Genomic DNA, 20,680 nt, shown 5'->3' on the forward strand with positions numbered 1-20,680 from the left:
ATCCCTTATCTGAAACCCTCAGGACCAGGTGTCTTTTAAAATTGCAAATATTTTAGCTCTCAGAAAGGTCAGGCAGTACATATGCCATCTATTACATAACACCCAGCAGGGGCTGGGGTAGCACTTCCTAATCGAACATCAATACCCCACAGTGCAGCGCGTGCATGTGTAGTCCGAGTGATCGATAAAGACCACAAATAGCCTCATGTCAAATCACACCAGGCCATGCTGCCAAGCTTAGGAAAACGTTTTCAGTTTTCAGAGCTTGGAGGGTTTGGAAATGAGGATAAGGGCTGCTGTGAGGCTTAGAGGTGCTCGCGTGCTCGGCAGCCACCTGGCTGCCAGGAGCCACTCCTGTTATCACCACTAATTCTCTGGGTGCAAAGACAAACAAGGCAGAATCTGCAGGAAAGTGTCAGCTCCTGCCAGGACCAACCCCTGGCGCTGTCCCCCAGAAGCAGGAGGACACGGTTGGCAGAATCTTGGGAGGCTTTACTGGCACCTCATCCAATTACCCTTAGAAGTCAGATGGTGCCCCTGACCTTTCTGGATTCAGAGTCTTTCTCACAAACAGTATTTGAGCCAAACATCATGACATTTCCCCCAGTCTCCTTCCAGGGAGGGGAGAGGAGACCTGACTTCCTCATTTTTCTCACCCTGATCCCAGGGCAGAGAAAACCCTACCAGAGGCAAGGCTGGCTCTGAGTCCTGGGAAGCTGGTAATTGAGCTTCCCCGAGTGGCCACTCCCTCCCCTGCCAGGCAGGGCAGCCTCTGCCTAGGATGTAGGGGAGGACAAGCCGTACAGGAGGGCAGAGACACCAACTGAAACCTGAGAGTCATTTAAAAAGGATCACTCCATTAAGATGGATTATAAGCAAGATCCAGGCATTTGATCAGTGCCCCATTCCTGGCTGTGGAGCCTGTTTTGGCGCCTGCACATCCTTCAGAGAAGCTTCCAAATGAGAGCCTGGTGCATGCCACTCCAGCAGCTGACCCTCAGAGACTGGCCTCCCGTCCCCAGCACGTGCCGAGCCAGCGGGGCACAAGCAGCCATAGGGATTAAAACTCTCCTCGGTTTGCACAACTGAGCTCTTGTCTCACTTTGAACAGACTGTTATTTTAGGAAGGGCTCCCAAACAAACGAGGCTTTTTACAAGTCCACCCTCCCTAAGGGGTCTTTGTTTTTAGCTCAAACTCTACTAATTCTGGTTCCACCCCAGAGACCAAAGTTTTCAAAGGTCCTGTCTTTTTTTTTTTTTATGTTTTTGACATTTTATTTATATTTTTTCTTTTTTTTTTTTATTGTTGGGGATTCATTGAGGGTACAATAAGCCAGTTACACTGATAAGTCCTGTCTTTTTAAAAAGGAATATAGTGGGTGTTCATTTAGGAAGTTCAACAGCTTGAGGGAACCCAGGTGCTCCCAGCAGCTCTTGCCCCTCCCACCTGCAGCACCTGCCCTGTGAGCCCTGCCAGTCTTCCTACAAAATTACAGCTTCCCACTCAGCCCGTCTCCCTCCCATACATCCCTCAGCATCCCTCACTGAAGCTTTCCTAGAGGGTAAAGGTCTTCCCAGTTGCTCTGACCACCAGGAGACAGGAGCCTATGGGTGACTCCTTCTACCTCCCACCACCCATGTACACAAGCATCTTCAGGCAGTCTCTCTGCAGTCATCCCAGAACAAAGGCTGTGCTTCTTCCTCATCCCTGTGTATGCACCCTCCCCCCACTCCCCTTTCCCTCACTCCAGCCTCCTGGGATAGCACCAGGACACAGGTGCGCAAGGGAGCAGTTGCCCAGGCTCTATGAGTCATGGGTCAGGGCTGAGACCGAAAGTGTCTCCAGTCTCTCTCTCACTTTCTCAACCTCTCTCTCTCTCTCTATCTCTCCCCAACCACCCCAGCTACACAACGATAACTTATAAGAGGGGGCAGATAATCTTCAACTCACCAGAAACTGCTTCTTGTCAAAATCCTGCCCACTAAAGTAATATCCAACATATTTAGCAATCTGTTCTGCATAGACACCTGTCAATCAGAACAGTTGCTGTGTAGTTAGGGGACAGTCCACAAGCCTACCCTCCCTCACTTCTGACACCAGCTACCAGTTTGGAGGCTCCCAAGATCACCCTCAGTTTTCACAATTTGCTGGAAGGACTTGCAGTACTTACTGAAAACTGCTACATTCACGGTTACAGCTTAGTATAGTGAAGGGATTAAAACAGCCAAGAGAAGAGGCTTGTGGGGCAGAGTCCAGGAAAGTTCCAAGCACAGAGCTTTCGGTTGTCCTCTTCCAGTGGAGTTGTGGACAGTAAAGAAGCTTATCTAAGCCTTGGCGTTCGGTTCAGAATCTTTATTGCAGCCTCCATGGTCAACTGTCCACCTGGTTGACCCAGTCTCCAGCCCTTCTGGATGCCAAACCGATACTGTGGGATTCAAACCCCCCACTCTAAGCCACTTTGTTAGACTTTCTGGTGCATCCCAAAGCCCCCAGGTAAATAAAGACACTCTCAGGTAGGATATCATTAGCCTAGAGATCACTGCCAAGGAGCAGAGGGCCAAGGCCAAAGCTCTTATAGGGTCAGGCTAAATTCGTTTCTACACCCAACCAATCAAACAGCCATCACAAACAACTGGTACAGACTGCTGACCATCAACCCATGGGCCTGTGGAAGCTTCCCAATGTTGTCAAGAGCGGCAGCCACATCCAGAGGTGCTATCTAGTGTCCTCTGAAATTGTGCATCCCACCTGTTGTCCTTGGCAGTCCAGTCCATGCTGAATGACTCTGTTCAATCCTGTTGTCCTCACCATGAGCTGGGCCCAGCCCCCCAGCAGCCATGTAGTCTGTGGGAGTGACCTCACTGATCTGCAGAATCGTGGTAAATTTTGTTTTTATTTCACTAAATTCTCTCTCATACAGAAGCATGACAGTCTCCCCTTTTTATTAGGCTTTGGCAATAAATAAAAAACAAGCAGCCTTGTACAGAACAGTGAAAATGCCAAGGATGAGGTTAGTCTACAGTTTAACTGTAGGATAATATATATATATATATATATATATCTTTTTTTTTTTTTAAAGGCCGCTCCCGCTTTGGCCATATCAACTTTCAGTTCAGGTCATTACATACAGACACATTTTCAAAATCACTTCTTTACTTCTCCAAGATCTTCGATACTGTCATCTTCTACCTCTGGCCATTTTTCCTGAATGACATCAATTATGTCATCTGTAAAGTCTCCCTGAATGATAATTTCATCCTCCCCTATTACTGAGGCACCACAGGAGAACTTTTGAGCAAAAAATCTTTGTGCTCCTTTAAGATCGATTTCAAAAGTTGCAAGGCCACATCCTCTTGTTACATATTGCTCTGGGAATTTTGGCTATAGTAACCTTCTGGGGTACAGTCTTCTTTTTTTGTTTTATTTGCCCCCCTTCCACCTCTCTTTTGTTTTTTCTTCTCTTCTTCTTCTCCTGCTGTTCTTTGACCCTCACTAATTCCAGCTTCTTGTTTGGGGGAATTTTCTGCAGTAAGTTTTGCAAACTCATTTGGAAAATTCTTCTCTAACCATCGTCTACATTTAGCAACATCAGGCATGTATTCACAGTACTCTGTTGGTAATGAACAGACTCCACAGTAAAGGACTCAAGTGGGTAATCGGCGTCTAACTTGGCACTGCTCCTTGGGTCTCCTTTGCAATCAGCCCCACTGGATTCAGAAATGTCAGCAGCCATTTCCCAAACCCAGGCGGTCGCACAGGCCTGCCGCCTCCACGCCCGCCACTGTCGCCAGCTGAGGTGACACATGCAACTCCTCTCCCTCCACCAGAGCCGCCCCAGCACCCCTCTGCCCCGTGGTAGATTTTTCGAGATGTGGTGCCCAGCCTTCTGCACCCCACAGGCAATCTCCCAGGCCAATCTTGACTTGGAGAGGCTCTCACACAGAAATCCCAGGCAACAATATTGTAATCTGCAGCCGCTGCCCACAGAAGACCAATGGAATGACCTGCTGCTGAAGCAAAGCCTAGCTCACCACCTGCTCCTACGTGCCGCGCCAAGGGGCTTTGTCAGGACTCAGGAGAGTAGGGCAGGGACTAATCTTTGCAGGTTTGGAGGCCTCAGCTTGAATACAGAGGGTGCTGACAATATATGTACATATTTTAAGAATGGAAAAAACTCTATTAAAGTTGTAATACTCAATATATACCAATCACATTTGTTGTCTTGTATAATCTTGTATCTATTGTAATTGCAGGAATCAAACATGACTTGAGTATTACAAGTTTAATGCAGTTTTTTTCTTTCTTAATATGTGTATACTTTTTTTGTTATCATCAGTAGTTCTAAGCAGTCCTTTCAAAATGAGGACTAGCAAAGGTGTTTTGTTTTGTTTCCTTTCCCTCACAATTTTTTAAAATTGTGGTAAACTATACATAACATAAAACATACCATCTTAACCACTTTTAAGTGTCCAGTTCAGTGGCATTAAATTCACTCACAGTGTTGTGGCAGCCATTACCACCATCTACCTCTAAAGCCTTTTCATTTTCCCAAACTGAAACTCTATATCAGTTGAACAATTACCCTCTCTCCCCTCCTCAGTCCCCAGCAACTACGGTTTACCTCCTGTCTCTAGGAATTTGACTATTCTCATACCTCTTATAGGTCGGATCTTACAGTATTTGTCTTTTTGTGACTGGCTCCTTCCAATTAGTACAATGTCTTCAAGTCCACCCCTGCTGTAGCAAGTGTGAGCATTTCCTTCCTTTTTAAGGCTGTGTAACATTCCATTGTATGGCTAGATCACATTTTGGTTGTTGTTGTTTAGCAGGCCCTGGCCAGGTTTCGAACCCACCACCCCCAGTGCACAGGCTGGCACTCTGACCATTGATCTAGGGGCACCCAGGATAGATATCTATTCGTGAGTCCCTGCTGTGTGAGTCCCCGCTGTGAGTGCTTCTGTGTGTGCACCCAGAAGTGGAATCATCAGACCAAACAATAATTCTGCATTTAGAATTTTGAGGAACTCTGACAAAGGTTTTGATATAACAGTTTAAGATGGGTAAACTCATTGAGGGGAGGACAGTCTTCAAGTGGGTCTTGATGAGTAAACAGCTGTTTGATGGTGAGAAGTTGCCCCATGGAGGCCCCCACTGACCTGAGAGTTTTGGCCCTGTGGGCACTAAGTGTCCCGTGAAGGGGGTGATTAGACCAACCCACTTAAAGCCACGTGGATGTGGCTGGCAGAGTCAGTTCTCATTCCCTTACTTTGAAGCCAACATGATAGGAGACACTTTCCTGCCCAAAACCTGCCACTGCCCCCAGCCATGTTGAGCATCTAATGCTGGACAGAGCAAGGGGCTGGTCTGCTCAGCACTGCTGTGGCCATGGGCAGGGCTGGACTCTGCATCTGTAGCCTTGAGGTCATTTCTTAGCTTCACCCCTTACTACCGAGGGCTACAGGTGGGACCATTCCAAATCTCTCCTGTCCAACACGGTGACTTCTACATGTGGCTGTTTAAATTCAAACTAATTTAGCAAAATTTAAAATTCAGTTCCTCATTGGCACTAGTCACATTTCAAGAGCTCCACAGTCACATGTGGCAGATGGCTACCATGTTGGACACCTCTCCTAGCAGCAGTTTCCTTGTCTAAATATTGTGATAAGAGAGATACCCCCTGACAAATTCTCTTCCCTGCTAAAAGGAGAGCCCCATGAGGGTAGGGGCTTTTGTTCACTGTTGTGTCCCCAAAATGCACAGCAAAGGCTGGCGTACCGTAGGTGTGTAAAAAGACGTTGTGGAATGAATGATTGAATGAATGAAGGCATGAGTGAAGAATAATGCACCAGATCTGTGGATGACAACCAGGGGAATCTAGAGACTTCTGCAGGGGAGTCAGAGGTGAGCCTGGAGGGGGCTGCCCAGCGCAGTGACTTCCCTGTAGAAACTCAGGTGAAGGACCAAAACTGAGAGCATCACTGTTGTGGGGCTGGCTTGTGGTGGACAGACCCTGGGTGAGGTAAAGGGGCCACTGAGACTTTGTCCCAAGAGCTGACTTTTTTTGGACACTTCTTTTTGAGACAAGAGCCAGCCTGTGACTTGAGGGGAACCACGGCAAGGGTTTCCTGAGGAATGTGCCCCAAAGGGCCCACTCACCTTCACAGGTCCCCCCAAGTCACCACCTATCTCACTTGTTTGTGGCTTCCCTGCAGCTGGGGTTCATTCCTGTGGTCTGACAAGTGTCTCCTCAAACTAGAGAAAGTGGCTATGTCTGTGGAGAAAGGGAGGTTCCATATTGTTGTCTCCCACACCAGGAAGGCCCCACTGGTCCAAATACTGCAATGAGAAAAGAGGGAGCCATCTCCAGTGCTCCAATTGCCTAATCCTTGTGGGACATGCCACCTGGCAGCGCTTATAACCACCAGGGTTGTCAGCAATGATTCCAGCTCAACTTTGTTTTTTACAGTTGGAACTATGGCAGTTTCTCACCAGTAAGACACTGCTGGGCCATACCCAGGAGGGATAGCCCATGGAGAAGGCCAGGCAAGGGTGGCCTAGTTTTAGGAGGAGTGAGAGCCTACCTCCCTGTGTGATAGTCTCTGCATACTCATGGTGTTGGCAACTGGGGCTCACAGCAGTTGAGGGGACCACCTGCAGTCTGAGGGGTCCAGGGGAGTCAACCTGGGAGCAGGTGGATACATGAGTAGAGACTTCCAGACCCTGGCTAGGATCCTGTGTTCTAGGCAGAAAGGCAGGTTATCACCCAGGAGCCCTGGTTGGGAGAATGAGGCTGGGTTGCCATTGGGGACATTGTCAGAGGAGCCAGCACCACCATGTCTTCCGCACCATACCCGCTCCCTGGCCCTGAGGCAGGAGCCAGAGGAACAGTGCTCGGAAGTTTGGAAGCCCACCGTGCTGTCCCCACCTATGATGTGTTTCTCCCCAGTCCCCATTCCCCTACATGAAGTTGGCCCCCATGTCCCCCACCATCGCTCTAGCCCAGGATTCCTCTCACCTTCATGCCCTCCATTCTGTCCATTCCTGCTGTCTAGTTCAAGACTATGGTCACTCTGGGCTCCAGTTCCTCCTTTACTTTGTGGCTCCAGGGTGACCTTTCTAAGCTCAGGCCTGACCCTGAAATCCATCCCAAAGCTGTCACTGGGCCCTTTCCCCTGTGGACACAGAGTAAACTTTCTGTCCCCCCTGAGTTATCTCACCCACCCACCCTGCCAAGTTCAAGCCCCCAACCCCACAGATGATCACACCTCCACACCTTTACATGGGCCACTCCTTCTGCCTGGCAAACCCTCCTTCCCACCTCCACCCTGCAAACTCACTTTTTGAGGTCTCACTCAAACATCAGGAGCCTTTAACATCCTCCACTCTCCCGCCCTCCTGAATGTCGGCTCTAGGGGGCACTTCTCCACCTGGATCACATCTCCACACTGTTTCTATAGTTGTCCCTACCCCACCACCCACCAGACTGGGCACCTTCAGGATTATGCCCCACCCCCACCCCCTGGTGCCCTAGCCCATGGTCTCAGGCCCCCTTGCAGGGGCTGAGACTGAGTAGCTGCTCAGTAAATATTAAATGAAGAAATTAATGAATGAAGCCCTAATGAAAAGCTAAAAATGGACCTCCCCTCCCGGGCCTGACCCACTTTCCAGCCTTCACCAGCTGCGCAGGGAAGCAGCATCGATTCTCCTGATGCGCCAAACATCAATGGGCCTCTGATTACACCACTCTGGGCAGCGCTGGAGCCGCCCAGCAGGACCGACTAGCTCAGGCTGCTGGGCCACAAGGACAGGGAAGGAACACCCACCTTCCAGAGAGTCTGAGCTCTAGGCTGAGGGAAGTCCCGGGACTTTGGGGTCAGTCTTCCCAACCTGGGCACCGAGCCCCTCACATCCTATTGTGCATGAATTGGCTGAGTTCCTGACCCTGTTGAGCCTCAGTTTCCCCTACTGGGAAGTGGGGTCCCACTGTCTGTGCTGATGAACTAGACTAGGGGCCGGCACTTTTTCCAGTAAAAGACCAGATAGTAAATATTTTAGGGCTTGTGGGCCAAGCTGTCTCTGTCACACTCAACTCTGCCGCTGTGGTGCCAAAGTAGCCATACACGAGATGGAAATGAGTGAGCGTGGCTGTGCTCCAACAGAACTCTATTTATGAACACTGGGGCTTGAATTTCATATAATTTCATATATCACAACACATTATTCTTCTTATTTTTTCCCAACCACTTAAAAACGCAAAAACCATTTTTAGTTTATGGGATAGACAAAAATAGGCAGTCGCCCAGATTTAGCCCACTGGCCATAATTTGCGAGCCCTGAATTAGATTATGGAAGACTCCCTAAATCTGAGCCTTTGTTTACAGCATTATTGTGTGTTTTTGACTGTCTGCAAGAAGAGATACTTGGAGACTGGATGTCAAAATAATTGTTTTGTTTAGTCATTTACTCAATATGCAATATCTGTTAAGTAGCTAAGAAATTTCTAGCAGTGAAGGGATCTATAGATGGAATTGGTTGCTGCAATAGTAGTGAGCTCCCCGTCTCCAAAAGTGTGTAAGTGAAGTGGAATGGCTGAGGCAGGGAAACTGTAAAGAGGATTTAGAGGTAGAGAGTTTAATAAAGTGCCCACTGAGTGCTAGATTAGGGGTTGTGGTAGGACTATAGCCTCCATTAGACCTGGAGATCTGAGCTCCATCTTCTCCCTCCCCTGGCCTGTCCCCAGACCTTAAGACAGCAGAGAAAACTCACCCAAATAAAAAGCAAATCCCCAATGTACCTGATAGCACATGGTACCTGGATACACAGGGTCTTAGCCTCCAAATGCTATTACCTTAGTTTGGGTCCCCATAGCCAACTCTGGGATAAGCACTTGGGTGCAGGTGCTTTATTTGGGAGATGATTCCAGGAAGTATGTGAGGAAGTGGGGAAGTGAGATGGGGTGGGAGGCAAGCTTATGACGGGTATGTTAACCAGCAAATTAATGCTGTGGCCACTTGGGGCTCAGCCTGTTGGGGACCTTTCAAGAGATAGGGCAGAGGCTTGGTGCCCGTAGCACAGTGGTTACAGTGCCAGCCACATACACCAAGGGTGGTAGGTTTGAACCCAGCCTGGACCTACTAAACAACTGCAACAAAAAAGTGGCTGGGCGTTGTGGCGGGTGCCTGTAGTCCCAGCTACTTGGAAGACTGAGGCAAAAGAATCACTTAAGCCCAAGAGTTGGAGGTTGTTGTGAGCTGTGACACCATGGCATGCTACCCAGGGCAACATAGTGAGACTCTGTCTGAAAAAGAAAAAAAAAGAGATAGTACAGAATACATCTCAGATTTGTCCCACTGCAGAGCAGGAAGCTTGGGTTTTTATCCACACTCCTGTCCCAAGATCTGTCCCAGGGCTTTTACCTCTAGCATTTCTTTTTCTTTCTTTCTTTTTTTTTGGCCTGGGTCTGGGTTTGAACCCACCACCCTCTATATCTGGGGCCGGCACCCTACTCCTTAAGCCACAGGCACCGCCCACCTCTAGCATTTCTGATATGCCAAGAGCCTAGAGGCCAGAGGACACACCCAAGGCACTTCCTCAACAGGAAGATGCAGGTGCTGGACTTAGAAGTGGACAGTGTCCAGACGCTGACACACATTCCAGTACCCTCTGCAGTAGGCCATGGGCATGGCTCAGGAAATGCAAAGGATCTAACTTGAGCCAGATTCCAACTCCATACTTGCACAAAACTCCCAAATGGAAAACCACACTTATGCACTATCTGTTCCTTTGGTCATAGGGTGGGACTGTGTGGCTGTGCCCATGGAACCCTCAGTCATGAGAACTAAGTGGGATGGTACACATGAGGACAGCAGGCAGATCTCATGCATCGTAGGTGTTCAATAGGTAACAGCACATTGCCACTGCGTCCCCCTGGGCTAGGACGCTCTTGTGGGCATTCATTGGTCACCTCTCCTTTCTCTGGCCAAGGAAACTTGATTTTCCACAACTGACCCCAACTCCGCTCCAAGAGTGGCGATATCATTGTAAGCACTTCCCACCCCCTGGTTATGGTGATTGGTCAGGGATAAGCATGTGACTTAGTTCTAACCAATAAAACAGGCAATGTCACGATTGTTTGATGTTACTGAAATTGATCCTTTCTGCTCTAGAATGAAGAGGTGGGGAGAACTAAGGATGTGGATTTGCAGTCAGGGCAGACATTTCACTACTAAGAGATGAGCAACTGAGGCTGCTGGGGGAACCACTGGATCCCAAGGATGAAGAGAGACAGAATACAGGGGGATCTGAGGTGATAGTCTGTTCAGCTGCTGGATCAAGCCTTGCCTGAAGCTTCTGAACTCCCATTACATGAGCCAATATATTTGCTTTATGTTGAAACCACCAAAAGTTGGATTTTTTTGGTCCTTTGCAACCTAAAATCTTTTTTTTAATTAAATCATAGCTGTGTACATTAATGCAATCATGGGGCACCATGCACTGGTTTTATATACAATTTGAAATATTTTCATCAAACTGGTTAACATAGCCTTCCTGACATTTTCTTAGTTATTGTGTTAAGACATTTATATTCTACATTTAGTAAGTTTCACATGTACCCTTGTTAGGTGCACAGTAAGTGTGGTCCCACCAATTCACAACCTAAAACCTTTAATAAACAGTTTCCTTTCCTGGTTCGAACCCAGCCTGGACTAACTAAACAACTGCAACAAAAAAGTGGCTGGGCATTGTGGCGGGTAGTCCTTGCCTAGGACGCATGGACAGGGCTGTAAAATATGGGATTCACTGAACAGACATGAAGAGCAAGACCTTTCCAGGATGGGCAGGAGAAGAGGAGGCTGGGAAGCTCGTCTGGCTTCCTTCTCATTGCTACAGCAAAGTCACTCTGGGCCCAGGAGAGCAAGACCTTTCCAGGATGGGCAGGAGAAGAGGAGGCTGGGAAGCTCGTCTGGCTTCCTTCTCATTGCTACAGCAAAGTCACTCTGGGCCCAGGCTCTTTGAAAGACCAAGTGGTGGGCCAGGCAAGTAGGAGCCTTTGGTTATGACCTCAGTGCCCAGAGGCAAGGTAAGGGCAACAAGGTGGGGGGCATCACCCACACACACAGGCCCACTTCACTGCCATGCCCCTTGGCAAACACCCCCACAAAGGACACACAGGGGAGGGTCTTCCCTTCCCTTTCCTCTCAATAATTTCAGAAGTGGAGAAAACCTCTGGTAACACAGCCCTCAATGACCACTTTGCAAAGCCTGGAGACCTCAGGAGTCTCTCCTAGGTGGAAAGCTATGGATGGGGGAGGAGAGAGGCATGTGGGAGTCAGATAGTGGCTGGAAATTTGGGGTTTGCTTGAGCTTAGAAATTTCCAACTTTGCTTAACATAGTTAACATGTTCATGCCTCCCAAGATAACTGACAAGAAGGGTGGGGTGAAAATTCAAGGTTTTCCTTTCTGTAACAACAAGAGTGACATAGCCATCACACATTCAGCTTGTAACCTAGATATGAGCTGGTGCACCTGATAGGTTGGGGCATGGAGTCCAGGACAAAGAGTGCATTCAGAACATCAGAGGCTTTCAGGGCACCAACTACTGTGGGTGGTCTAGTGGCTACAAGGCCCTGAAGAAGCCCAAACAAAGAATAAGTAGACACCCAGAGCCAGAAGCAAGGCTAAAGAAAAGAAAATTAAAGAAATGTCTGGAATTCAGAGCCCAGTGACCAATCCTGCCCACAGAAGAGGGAAGGGGTGGCATTTATGGAATAAAGCAGACACTAGGGCATCCATGTTTAATAACCCCTGAGTCATCACGTTAGTCTCATTTTACAGAAGGTGAAACCTTAGGCTGGAAGACAGGGTAGCTGGTCCAGGTCACTCAGACTCTCTGGGCCCCCAGACCTGTACAAACCCATCTCTCCTTTTCTCCTCAGATGCTCCCACCCTCTCAAATCTGCCCCTACACACACAGACCCCACCCCTGCAGAGCCAAACCCTCTGACCTGGCTCAAAGTCATCTTCGGCCAAGTCCTGTTGCTGATCCAGCACCCAGGAGGGGCGGGGACACCTGGGATCCAGCAGTGGCAGAGAGACATGCAGCAAGGCCGGAGGGAACCTCCTAGGCACAGAGGGAGGGCAAGGCTTCCTGCCACTGCATTGCGTCGAGCCTGAGGGCTGCTCTTTTGGGCCCTCCTTGGCATATTCCTTGGAGCCCCCAAAATAAAGTAGGACCTCAGTTATACTAGGTATCTCAATTATGTCCCCTGCCTCAGCATACTCAGAGCTGTGGCCTGCTTCCCTCCCAATGGCAGCTAGGACAGCAAACCTTCCCACCCTCCCACCTCCCGACTCCTATCCTCCCTCCCCAGGGCCATGGCAGCTTCTGGGTTTGCAGCCCAAGGCAGCTTTCACAGCCTTGCCCAGAGTAGCCGGGAGAACCCCAGGCATGCCAGCAGGGAAAGGAGACGTGTGAAAGGCACCTGGGTGGCCGCCGTTTGCTCCTCTGCTCTGAGTGCAGCAGGAGCCAGCAGTATGGTCAAGAACAAGGCCAGGGAGGGCTGCTGGGCTGGCAGCATCCCCACCCTGGGCAGAGCTGGGGACATGTCCTAAATCCAGAGTAGGGGACACTCAGCCATGCCACACCAAGAGGCCTGCAGACCAGGCACAGGGGAGGGAGGAGGGGGGACTGCTCAGCGCCTCCTCTTATTTCATTTCAGAAAAGTACGCAGAACAAAGAGCTCACAGCTGTGCGCCCGCCACAGAGAAAGGACAATCACTGGCATTTTGTCCCAATTGTTTCAACTCTTTCCCTTTTTCAATGCAAAATATAGAAACAGTACAAATAATATTGAAGTCCTCTATGTGACCCTGGATGAGGTGGGGACCATCCAGGACCCACATTTCTCCTGCCACCACCACAACCCTCCTCACTTGGAGAAGAAAAACAAGCCTTTCTAGAGCACACGTTGTACTCAGAGCCAGCCCATAGGGTCGTTTCCACAAGCCAACTCCTCTTGTCCTCACAGCACAGTGAGAAACCCTGCCTGCTGGGGATGTAACCGCCTCTGGCAAAGAGGAAAGCCTACTATCTGAGGAAAGGGTGCAGGTGTATTACCTTGGCATCTTGGTGGCTTTCTTGGGATGTCCATTTGCTCTCTCAGTCCCAATGGCCAAGGTAGCCCTTGCAAGGTTCCAGACATCACCTGTGTATATTAATGCATCCTGGGGAGAAAAGACACTGCCTTTCCTGTGAATCTCTTTTATGGGCGAAGAAACTTTTCCCCAAAGCCCTCAGCACACCTTTCTCTGTCTCTTTGGACCCGCCCCAGTTGCTTTGCACACCCATCTTAAACCACTGCTGGAGAGAGCACCATGGTTGGCTTGGTGGCCATGTGGCCACATGGAGGAAGCCAGATGATTAGAGCAAATCAGGCTCTTTTAGCAAGAAGGTGGGCAAAGGGGTGAGGGCAAGGGTGTCTGTTGGGCAAACTGCCCACCAGGGTCATCCTCCCTTGCTTATAGACAATAGCCATTGGGAGGCAAAAGTGGGAGTAGAGTCAGAGTGCATTATGCCCCACCCCACTGCCAAGACTGCCAACCTATGCTACTGAGCTACTGAACTGCCCCCACAGCTCTACCCCCACCCCCACTGTACCTGCAAGGTGGACTAGGGGAGTGATGTCTGAGGAGTTAGGGCAGGATATGGAAGTGGGACCTGGAATAAAGACTACCCACAGGCCAGCAGTAAGGGATGAGGGGGGAAGCCAAGACCAAAGCCAGGGGGTTCAAGCAGTGAGGGGTCACTAGCCACAGAGAAGCTGGAATGAGAGGTGGGAGGTAACAGGCAGGAGAGGAGGAGGCAGAGTGGGAGTGGTCCTGACTTTCTGCTGGCACCAAGCCCTGACTGAGCTGGGAGGGGGTCATACCAGGGCTGAGTCAGTGTCTCCACTCCGCTTTGTGGGTCCACATCCTCTAGGCCAGCAGTTCTCAACCTGTAGGTCGTGACCCCTTTATAACAATGAAAATACATGGCGGCCTTAGGAAGGTTGAAAACCACTGCTCTAGGCACTCTCAGTCAGGACAAATCAGGAGAAATCAGAATATTCTGGGATGGGAGGGCCATTATCCACTAAAATTAGGTTTGGCTGCAAAGCTGAAAGCATAGAGTAACACAGTATAGAACACACAAGGATTTATTTTCTTGAGTAGAATAATTTGGGGGGTCAACCTTCCAGAGCTGCACTGGCTACACCATAATGTCATCAAGGACCCAGGCTGCTTCTATCTGTTTATCTTTTCCTACATCTTTAGCAAGTAATTTCCATCCTTCAAGTCACCTCCTGGTTTAAGAAAGTACCTGGGGCTCCAGCTATAATTTCTTCATTCCAGATAGCAGGAAGGGGAAAGGAGAAATGAAAAAGGGAGACTTCGCCCAGCTGCCTTTTCCCTTCAGAGAAGTCAAGCTAAGGACTTCCATTTCTAGCCAAAATGGAGTTACAAGGATCAGAGTCATCTTCCACCCTTAAACTACACACACACACATACATACACATGAAATTAGTTTTTGGACACTGGATAAAAGATAGCCCAAGAGAATGAACCCAAAGCAAAGGTATACACCAGGTGAGCCCTGTGATGGTTCCTGGAGCTTCTGGGCTACATCCCTGAGAAGGGAAACCCAAAGAATGTCCAGAAGTCTCTCGGAGTTGGTACACAGAGTTCAGAGTTTAGAGAGCACAAGACACCTATAATTCATGGTGTAGAATACCAGAGAAGAGAGAGTTGCACAGAGAGAAACAGCTTCAGAGATCCGTAGAGGTTTCTCCTCCAGTCTTTATAAAGTGCTGACCAGTGCAAAAGTCTGAGGAAACTGCCAAACGTGAGAAAAGAGCAATCAGAAAGGAAGAGACAGAATAGTCCCCTGGGTACACAGAGAAATGAAAATAGTTTATCTTACCACTAGCCAGAGTAGAAAGACCTCATAATGACAGAGCATCAAGGAGAATCCTCAAAAGGTATTGCCTCAGTAATGGGGTCAAATTATCCCTAGACTAAAGGCTGATCTGGATGTGCCTACAAAGTTTAAAAGTAAGCCTCATAAGGTTCAAATTCTCCTAAAGTCTCCCTTTTTCATTCCTCTTTTTCTTCTTACTGCTGTCTGGAATGAAGAGGTGATAGCTGGAACTCCAGGAATGTAAACATATCTTGGACCAAAGCCAAAAAATGTTTAAAGAAATAGAAGAGATTCTAGCACCTAACAAAGTAAAATTATAATACCTGGAATCCAATCAAAAATTACCAGGCATACAAAGTAGGAGGAAAATATGAGCCATAAAAAGAAGAAAAATAAATCAATAGAAACAGATCTAGAAATGATCAGATGACAGAATGAGTAAAATGGATAGGAAAACAATTACTTTAAGAAAGTAATGAAACTCACGAGCATGCAGAAAAAACAAATAGAATGTATTTTAAAAGACACAAATTGAGCTTCTAGAGTTAAAAAAAAAAAAAAGCCAAAATGTGTGAAATGAAAGATATGCTAGATGAGATTAACAACAGATTAAACTCAATAAACAGGTTGGTTAACAAATATAAAGGTATGGTGATTGAAACTATCCAAAATGAAACCCGTAGAGTAAAGTGACTGCTAAAAAAAAAAAAAAAAAAAAAAAAGATGAATAGAGGAACACTGAGTTGTGGGACAATATGCAAGTGGCCTAACACATGCATAACTGGGTCCTGCAGAGGAGGAAGAACTTTTCCAAATTTGATGAAAATTATCAATCTACAGATCCAGGAATCATAGTGAACACTAAGCAAGAAAAAAATGGGGGAAAAACACGAAGAAAACTACACCAAGCTACATAATAATTAAATTGCTTGAAAACCCTAAAAGGAGAGTAAAGAGATACACTATGTACAGAGAAACAAAGAATGACAATAGACTTTTTTTATTTTTTAATAGAGTCTCACTTTGTCACCCTGGTAGAGTGTTGTGGTGTCACAACTCACAGCAACCTCAAACTTTTGGGCTTAAGCTATTCTCTCGCCTCAGCCTTCCAAGTACCTGAGACTACAGGCCCACCACAGCGCCCCGCTATTTTTTTTTTTTTTTTTTTGAGACAGAGTCTCACTTTGTCCACCTCAGTACAGTGCTATAGTGTCACAGCTCACAGCAACCTCAAACTTTTGGGCTCAAGCAATTCTCTTGAGCTCAGCCTCCCGAGTAACTGGGATGACAGGTGCCCACCACAACACCCAGCTATTTTTTTAGAGACTAGGTCTCTCTCTGGCTCAGGCTGGTCTCAAACTCCTGAGCTCAGGCAACTCACCCGTCTCGGCCTCCCAGAGTGCTGGGATTTACCACCATGAGCCACTGTGCCCAGCCCGACAACAGACTTCTTGCTGGAAATAATCCAAGCCAAAAGAAAGTGAAGCAACGTCTTTATTGAAAGAAAACAACTTAATACTGAGTGAAAATATCTTTCAAACATGTAGGTCAAATTTTTCAGACCTTCAAAATTAGAGGGAATTCATCACTGGCACACCACCTCATAATGTTAAAGGGAATCCTTCAAGTAGAAAGAAAATGATACCAGAGGAATCTGAATCCATACAAAGGAGTAAAGAACACCAGAAATAGCTATTATGTGGGTAAATATAAAAGGCTTTTTTATTGTTTTTAAAGACCTCTTTATAAGACACTTAACTTTCTAAAGCAAAAATAATAACAATGTATTGTGGAGCTTATAACAGATGTAGAAACAAAATGTATAGCAAAATAACCCCAAATCTAGAATGGGGAAAAATGGAAATATGTTATAGTAAGGTTTTTATATTATTCATAAAGTAATATAACATTATTTGAAGGTAATGTATGATAATTTAAATATTTTTGCCATTGAAGTAAGTTAAATATGTATACATAATCACTAAACAGAAACAACACACACAAATACAACCAAAGAAGTACAGCTAATAAGTCAACACAATGGTAAAATATAATCATACATTTTATTCTATTTTTTAATTTTTTATTGTTTTTATTAAATCATAACTTTGTACATTGATGCATTTATGGGGTTCAGGGTACTGCTTCAATATACAATGTGAAATGCTTACATTGAACTAAGTAACACATCCATCACAATTATACTCATTTTTTACTAGTTTTGAAATGTACAATTGCATCATGCACATTACGTGAGGTTCCCCCGAATACCCTCCCTCCTCCCATATCCTCCCTTCCCTCCCCTCTCTCTCCTCTTCCCTTCTACTTTCTGGACTATAGTTATGTTTTGCCATTCATAATCATACATTTTAATCAAAAAAGAAAGGAAAAAAGAAAAAAGAGAACTAAGGACAGATGGGCCAAATAGAAAATAAGTATGTATTAAGGTAATAGAATTAAACTCGACCATATTAATAATCATACTAACCATAAATTGTCTAAATTCACTAATTATAAAGTAGTGATTGTCAAACAGATGAAAAACCAAGACCCAATTATACAGTGCTTATAAGAAACCCACTACACATTCATGAAACCCACAGGCACAGATAGACAAATAGTAAACAAATATAGAAAAGGATATACTATATTAACACTAGTCAAAAGAAAGTCAGAATGGCTATACTATTATCAGACGAAATAGACTCAAGAGAGAAGAATATTACCAGGAATAAAAAGGGCAGTTTCATAATGATAAAGGGGGTCAATTCTTCAAAAGTTCCTAATAGTCTTAAATGTTTATGCACCTAACATATGATGCAAAAACTGATAGAACTGCGAAAAGAAATAACAAATCCACACTTATAGTTGGAAATTTCAACACTTCCCTTTCAATAATTAATAGAAGACATAAAATCAATACAGATGTAAAAGATCTAAACAACATTATGAACTTGACAGTTATAGAACACACCATCTGACAACAGCAGAATACACACTCTTCTTAAGAAAATGCAAAAGAAATCCAGGCACAGTGGCTTACACCTGCAATCCTAGCATTCTGGGAAGCTGAGGTGGGTGGGTTGGCTGAGCTCACAAGTTCAAGACCAGCTTGAACTAGAGCAAGACCTCACCTCTAAAAATAGCTTGGTGTTGTGGCAGGTGCCTGTAGTCCCACCTACTTGGGAGGCTGAGGCAAGAGAATCGCTTAAGCCCAAGTGTTTGAGGTTGCTGTGAGCTGTGACTCCATGGCACTATGCCAAGGGTAACAAAGTGAGACTCTGTCTCAAAGAAAAAGAAAAAGAAAACAAAACATTTACCAAAACAAAAGCTTTGGGCAATAAACCAACCTCAGTAAGTTTTTAAAAACACTAAAATCCTATGAAATATATTCTCTGACTACAAAAGAATTACATTAGAAATCGATAACAGAAAGATGCATTAAAAAAATCACCAAATCTTTGAACACTAAACAACACACTCCTAAATAAACCACTGATCAAAGAAAAAATCACAATGGAAATTAGAAAATGTTTTAAGCTGAATACAGTGAAAATGCAGCATATAAAAATGCAATAGTTTGAGGGAAAGTAATAGTACCAAATGCTTATGTTGTAAAGAATAGCTAAAATCAGTAACCTGAGTTTTTATACAAAACTAGAAAAAAGAAAAATCCAAATTAAACCAAAGAAAGAAATTATAAACAGCAGAGATCAATAAAATGGAAAGCATTAAAACAATAGAAAAACCAATGAAACCAAAATATGATTCTTTAATAACTCAATGAAACTGATAAACATCTAGCCAGACTGATCAGGAGGGAAAAAAAGAGAGAGAGAAAAAACACATATTACCAACATGGAAGATGAGAGATGAGGCATCACTATAGATCCTACAGATATTAAAAAGATAACAAGTGAATATTTTGAAAAACTTTAGGCCAAGAAATTTGACAACTTAGGTGCACTGGAAAATTCTTAAAAGGACATAGCTTTTTCAAGAATAAATAGTCCTCTGAGTAGCCCTACATTTATTAAAGAAATTATATTTGCAATTTAAAAATATTCCACAAAGAAAATTACAGATCCAGATGGCTTTCCTGTTAAATTCTACCAAAACATTTGAGGAAGATATAGCACTCATTCTATAGATACTCTTTTAAAAAACAGAAGCAAAAGGAACTCCTTTTTTTTTTTTTTGAGACAGAGCCTCTAGCTGTCCCCCTGGGTAGAGTGCTGTAGCATCATAGCTCACAGCAACCTCAAACTCCTGGGCTTAAGCAATTCTCTTGCCTCAGCCTCCCAAGTAGCTGGGACCACAGGCGCCTGCCAAAATGCCCAACTATTTTTTGGTTGCAGTTGTCATTGTTGTTTGGCAGGCCCAGGCTGGATTCAAACCCGCCAGCTCTGGTGTATGTGGCTGGCACCTTAGCCACTTGAGCCACAGGAATGGAGCCAGGAACTCATTTTTTAAGGCTAACATTATTCTGATACCAAAACTGAATAATGATCCTACAGAAGAAGAGAGTTACAGATCAACATTTCTCATGAGCATAGACACAAAAATTCTTAACAAAATATTAATAATAATAATATTTGTAAATATTAAATCAAATAAAATAAAAAGAATGGCATCATGTCAAAGTGAGGTTTATCCCAGCAACACAAAGTTGGTTTAAGTTTTGGAAATCAGTGTAATTCATCTTAACACACTAAAAATAAAGACACATGTGACCATCCTGAGAGATGAAAAAATAAATAAACTTCAACTTCCATTTCTAATAAAGACTCCGTAAACCATGGACATAAGTTAATGGCTTAGGAGTAAGTTACACTTAATAGTAAAGGATTAAATGCTTGCCCTCTGAGGTAGGGAGCATAGCAAGGATGTCCATTCTCATTACTTCTATTCAACATTACACTAGATAATCCAGTAAGGCAAGAAACACAAGGAAAAACAAAATAAAAGTCATACACATTATAAAACAAAAAGTAGAACTGCCTTCATACACAGAGGACGTGGCAATCTTTGTAAAAATTTCTAAGAAGTTTACCGAAAAGCTACCAGAACTAATATATAAGATCCATAGACTGCCAGATACAAGGCCAATTGATTTCTATATATTAGCATCAATTGGTTAGAAAAGATGTCTTAACACAGTAAATATAAACTACAAAAGTAAATTGGATAAAGTGAAACTATCAAAATTAAAACCTTTTTCTCTTTGAATGACACTTTTAAGAAAATTAAAAGGCAAAAAAAAAAAAGACAAGAGAATACATGTAAAACATATATCTGACAAAGAACTTGTGTCCAGAATATATACAAAACACAACTGAATGATAACACAAACAACCCATTTAAGAAGAGGGAAAAAGATTTGAATAGACACTTCTCTACAATAAATTCTTAGGCTCAACACCTGTAGCTCAGTGGTTACAGCACCAGTCACATACACCAGGGCTGGTGGGTTCGAACTTAGCCCAGGACTGCTAAACAACAAAGAAAACTATAACAAAAAATAGCTGGACATTGTGACAGACGCCTATAGTCCCAGCTACTCAGGAGGCTGAAGCAAAAGAATCGCTTAAGCCCAAGAGTTTGAGGTTGCTGTGAGCTGTGATGCCACAGCATTCTACCAAGGGTGACAAAGTGAGACTCTGTCTCAAAATAAATAAATTAATAAAGTAAATCCTTAACATCATCGGTCATTAGGAAAATG

At 45.1% G+C, this 20,680-nt stretch overlaps 1 pseudogene; it reads right to left on the reverse strand.

The window, feature by feature from the left end:
- Positions 1–3,145: 3,145 nt before the first annotated feature.
- Positions 3,146–3,788, reverse strand: LOC128594502 (density-regulated protein-like; annotated as a pseudogene).
- Positions 3,789–20,680: the final 16,892 nt, after the last annotated feature.

This window comes from Nycticebus coucang, chromosome 9, assembly GCF_027406575.1.
Source record: "Nycticebus coucang isolate mNycCou1 chromosome 9, mNycCou1.pri, whole genome shotgun sequence".
In the NCBI taxonomy this organism is placed as follows: domain Eukaryota; kingdom Metazoa; phylum Chordata; class Mammalia; order Primates; family Lorisidae; genus Nycticebus; species Nycticebus coucang.